Genomic DNA, 6,000 nt, shown 5'->3' on the forward strand with positions numbered 1-6,000 from the left:
CGCCAGTTATACCATATGGTCTTCAAGAGGGGTGTCAGCAGTGGGACTACAGCCCAGCCTGGGAAACGCCAATTGAAATCACTTTGATGAATCATTTACAGAAAACACATTTATAGATGAAAAGTACATTTATCTGAAGAGCATGCCATCAGTCAGAAATCACTTGAAGGCACTGATGGGAGAGCTTTGGAGAACACTCGGGATCCTGTACTTTTTGGTATGGCTTTGTTACCAGGTTTACACAGACTGCCTGCCAGCTGGGCTGTGTACCTATTGAGAAGCATCAGTCTGACTAACAGATAGCCCTGCTGGAGCTGGCTGGGTGGGAAAACTGTGTGCTTCAAAGGGGCATGGTAGGCACTGCTCTTCAGGCTGCCACTCTGAGAGAAACCCACTGGCTGGAATTTTTTTGAGCAAGAGAAAATGACTAATCATACAGATTTCTGAGCTCTAAGATTTCCTCCACCAAAGTAACAGAAGCACCAATTGACAGACCATATGAAAGAAAGAAAATCCTGTAATTCAGCCTATTTCAGTGTGTAAGAGATGGCACCATAACAGGCAAATTAAGTTGTTAAGGTATCAAAGCAATACCTTGTTTTCAATTCTCAGCTATGTCTCATCACCCTATCATGATCTTGGGTAAATTACTTGACCACTCATAGCTTGATTACTTGGCTTTTAAACAACTTCAGTAAGCATCTCTTCATGGAGGTTTGTACAGCATCTAACTCTTCTTCTCTGACAATGTTTTAGGGGAGGAAACAACATCTTTTATCTGCTACTGTAAACACAATGATCACCAGAAAATTTTCACTGCATCTATAGCTCAAGAGAAGTGTTCTCATTCCCAGGCCACAGAATCAATCAGGACAAAATGAATTCCTTAAGCCCCCATCAAAAGAGCTTCAGATGGGACACTGGCTGCCTGGAGGTTAAAGGTTTTCAGCACGCCTTGGAAGGCACTGCCATTGCCTGTGGAGTCTTCAGCCCAAACAAAAGAGCAAAGACACTCCAAGTCTTTGGGGACTGAGAGCAAAAGAAATCTTCCTTTGAATTGAGAAAATCTTTAGAGAAGGGACTTCAGACCTCCAGTTATAAAGGAAATAAAAAGCATCTGCACTGACAGCTCCGGTTAGGAGTAAAAAAACACAAAGGGCTTTGAAAAACAACCAGCCTTTCATCTTCAATAGCAAGCTCAACAGCTCTGCAACAGCTGCTCAGTAAACAGCATAGCAAAGGAAAGCAAATCACTGGCACCAAATGCATTAAACATGGCAGCGTCTTCAGATGACATATTTTGTAAACTTCCTCCTTACAAGTTATGTTATTTCTTAAATCTAAAGAATTACTTGCTGTTTAGCAGCAGAGCCATTCTTCCATGCACTTGGGCAGGTTCATTACCCATATTTCTTGCTGAGTTTCCCACAAGGCAGGCTGGCAGCTTGGGTAACAGAAGATCTAACAGGACGCCAAGTGCCTTGAGTTCATCACCTGTCTCTGCTTCACATTTTCTGAAGGCCAGCAAAGCACTTAATCTCTGGGCCAAGTTTTCACCTGGAAAAGGAAAGAACAATCACTGGCAACCTTTATTGACTCTGCATCTGTATGAGCATTTCAGGAGACAGGTAGATAGATTCTGCCTGGCAAGCTAAAGCCTCCTGATCAGAGTGGGGGTTTTTTGTTGTTTTTTTGTTTGCTTCTTTTTGTGGGTTTTTTTAGTTCTGGACCACATAGAAATTGCCCAGGAACATCCAAAAACCTGCATACACTCCCACATTTCCATTTTCTCTGCTCATGTAGAAATCTGTTGGGATTCTGGTTACTTAGACTTCCTATTGGGAAGGGAGGTTACAGCTTGCATCTTCCTGCTTGTCTTTGTCAAGCAGTCATCCAAAGACTTTCTTAACATCAGCCAGTCTAGCCATTTCTGCCCTGCCAGCTGCAGCTAAGCCAGATGTTCTTCCCTTCATCATGCATGGAGATGTGACTTCTCAGGAGTTGCCTTGAGAAGAGCCCAGCTGTCTCACTGTGTTAAAATAGCCACTTCAATTTGTTCTCTACACTTTGACCAATAAATAGCATATGGATCCCTTCTATCTTCTTTCATCCAACGCAAAGCAGCCCCCATGCTTCAGAACACAGCACTAGGCATCTACACTTGGAATAACCCTGAACACATGTCCAGGTGGTATCTGCACACTCAACCATTCCAGTATGAAAAACAGCATCCCTACATCCCACATGTCCTTGGGGTTGCAACTCATGTCTTCAAAGCAGGCAGTGCTGGCAGCTCAACCCCAAGTACTGTACTGCAGAAAGACTATACTGGCAGAGTCATTTAGCAGCTCAGCTACTATTAAACACCTGCTAGGCAGAAGCAGGCCTTGCTCCACCTCAGTGCAGCCCTAAAAATCTCTCCTTCTTCCCTCAAAGCTAAGTCATGAAGCAGGCATTGCCTGTGGAAAAGCTGATGTTTTACATACCTTGCTGTAACAGGTCTTTATGACTTGACTTGATGAGATTCCTTTAGTCAGAGGCATGGCACTGTCAAATGAGGACCACAGACTGGCTGGTACAGAGCTAAGCTTCAGCAAGCTCTTGATGCTGCTTGGACCTGGTCAGTTCTGCCCTCCTGTTGTAAGGAAACAGGATGAAGAGGTGTCATCACATGGCTAGAGCAGAGTTTAATGGCAAAGGATCCTTCTACCTTAGTCTCAAAATCAACCTCCTTCCATTCTCTGGGAGAAGCCTGTCAGGTGGGGACACACATAATGATAAAAACACCCTTCCTCACCTTCCTTCTTCCACTTGTTAGGCTAGTGTCATTGTCCTCTTAAAAAAAGGGGAAACTGAGACACAGAGCAAGATGACAACTTGTCCAAGGTTGCTCAGCCACAAGCCGTGCTCTGTGCCTGGGAGGAGGCTTTTCTGAGTTCCCACAAGAGATCTGAAGAAGACCTGTGTGACCAGACTCTGATGTGCAGCAGGGTTAAGGACCTGTGTTAGAGCCCACTTTTTCCAGAGATGGTCATCAGAAGCAAGACAGCTTCCTATTGCCTTGGAGGCTGCTTCTACCAGACAGGAAATGGGGAAGTCTCTTCCCCACTCCCCCAGCCCGGCCCTCTTCTTTCCATAGCACAGCTGACCCCAATTCAAGCTGCTGACACATCCTTGCTCAGGGTGTTTCAGAGCTTCATTATTTGTGAATGCTTTTTTGTGTTGTGCCACTGGCACCAGCACTGCCTGTTCCCAGCCTGTTCCAGCAGCTCCCCAGTCACTGAGGTGACAGACTCAAAACAAAGCATGGGATCCAAGCAGATCCTCACTAGGGTCAGGGAGAGAAAGAAAGGGTCCTGGTGGATCTTCCTCCTTTTTCTAGCTTTCCATCCCAGCCTTCAGTTGCTGCTCTCCAGACCTCAGTGCAGAGAGCTACTTGTTTAAATATATATATATACACACATATATAAATTTTAAAACCTTCACATTGGGCAACAACAGACTGCATAGGGTTGGGAAAAGGCAGAAGAAATATCTGAGAGGCTCCTGGGATACATCAGTGAGGAACAGGCTTGAAAACAGACAAAACTCTATATTCTAACTATGAGGCAGCCAGGCCCAGGACAGGGAGCTGCAGGCACAAAGGAAGTAAGCGCTGCAAGGGCTGATCCAGTACATATGCAGTTACCATGAGAGCACCGTGTTTAAGAAAGGGAGGGTTATTCTGGAGAGTTACTGTATAACCTGGCAGCTGGAGACTGGTACCTGAACTGTTCATTGCCCTCACTGTGTCTAGACTGTAGCTGATGCCAAGCTGAAGTTAGGGAAGAGGCTTAGGTATGTTCTCAAGCAACTTCTCAGCATTAGGGTAGGGAAAAAAAAATCACAAGAGTGACAGAAAAAGAGCAGCGTTCATAGGATAAATGAAGCACCCACTCAGAAGCCTATCTTCAACCATGACCAAAGGTAGGCGCCCAGGGAAAAGAGGAAAAACAGGGCAAGAGATGCACTCCCAAATGCTCCTCCAGCATCTGAGTTTGCAACTCAAGTGCAAATAAACGACAAAAATACCTCAGGTGTGAGACCAGACCAGAGAAAAGCCTCCTGAGAGCTGAAACTTGCAAAAGCATGCCAGAATAACACAGGCCAAAGCTCAACAAAACAGCTCGTATTGTTGAAACAATAAAAATCAGACTCTCATTGCAAAGTACCCCATGATTTTTTTCCTTTCCCCCTGACAGCATTAATAAACTATGCAGGTGTTCTGCAGGTGACTTTTTGGAGGGAAATGTGGCTAAGCAGTCACCCAATCTGCTGTCATGGGAGCAGGTGAAAGCAGGACACCAGCACCTAAAAGCAGAGCACAGCTTAAGCTTCACCAGCAGGGCATATCCAGACAAGAAACTGCTGCCTCCATATCCACCAAACTGCTACAGAGTCTGCACAGTTCAGCTTTGAATGCCAGTCACAAGCCATCTTCACCCATGTGACACAGGCAGCCCCCCAGTAGATGGGGAAGGGAAAACCACAGGGGGCTGAGTTACAGTCTATGCTGTATCATTGCAGTGCCATTGCTGTCTGCTAGAAGACTTCACAGTACATTAGAGGCAGTGTTGAATTAAAGCTGGACTTTTCAGACCTTAGCAACCCTATACACATTATTTCATAGGTGGAAATAACACAGCCCATAATGCCAAGGGCAAGAAATCTCATTGGTTTTGTCCAAGCTGTTCTTTTCTTGTTACCTCAGTTGCTCCTTGGTTTTTTGGTTTTTTTTTTCATCTATTTATCTTTTTTTTTTACCACCAGATTTATGCACCTGCCCTTGATTAAGCAGGCTGGTCCTGCAGTCAATCACTTGACCCAAGGTAAGGGGCTAGGCCCACGTTAGAGGTCAAAGTAAATACTTTTTGTAAATACTGCTCTGAAAGGTTTTGTGTTTGGGAATAGGAACGCATTTATCTTACTGGAAAACTGTTTTGATTCATTGTTTTAAGTTCTGTTTTGAGCACTTAAGCCAGTGCAGAAGTACAGGACATCTCCAGCACGCAATAGAGTGGCCGGCATACAAAAGCACAGTAACTCATTCAGAAATTATCATCTGAAAATTACTGTTGTTACACTTTATTATTCAGAGGCCTTGGGTGCACGGTCCAAGAAGACAACCCATTTAATCCAGTTACTTCTTAGGCGTAAAACTCAATACCCACAGTCTGTACCAAGAGGACAACCATCGTGCCAAGGGAAGAGAAGCTTTTTATATCCTCCTCCATAAAACAGTGTGCAGAGCAGAGAGAAACACCTTTCTCTCACATCAGTTACAGCCTGCAGCGTTGATCAATGGATTGGTCTTACTAGTAAAACTCTTCAGGCAGATTGACAAGCAATGCAGTGATATCAAATGGCTGGTAAGCATCGAGGATAATTCCAGCTCCCGGGCCCTTAACAGAAGAAATGCCTACAAAGGCTTTGCTCTGGCAAGGAAGCCCTTGAGAGGCTGATAGCCCTCACTGGGTTTTAATACAAAACCTCACAGCTTTGTAAGCAATGAACTTAGAGCTCATTGCAGAAGCAGGCCCAAATACGCTGTGCGATTACAGATTTCAGCAGCTGGAAACCAGACATGCATCCTACTTTCAAAGCACCTTAGGAGTAAACTGAACTGCTTTGATCCCAGAGGTTTATTAGAAAGAATTGGAAGTATTTCTGAATGCATTTGTCTCAGACATAAATAAATTGACATAGTCACTCTTCAGGAAGAGCAGGAAAATGCTACTTTGTTGAGATTGCAGAAGATTTACCAGTTTTGTCCCTGAAAACAAAGGGTATGTTAGAGATCACCAAGCCCTATCCAGGCACCAGCTGCATGAGCAGCTGCAGCTTCCCGTGACACCAGTTCGATCAGGCTGCTGGGGGTGACAGGTTGGGTTAATTGCAAGGGTGAACACCTGAGCTCAGGGCAGCAAACACTGCACAGAGCAGCTTTCAATAACACACTTT

Source organism: Excalfactoria chinensis, chromosome 7, assembly GCF_039878825.1.
Source record: "Excalfactoria chinensis isolate bCotChi1 chromosome 7, bCotChi1.hap2, whole genome shotgun sequence".
In the NCBI taxonomy this organism is placed as follows: domain Eukaryota; kingdom Metazoa; phylum Chordata; class Aves; order Galliformes; family Phasianidae; genus Excalfactoria; species Excalfactoria chinensis.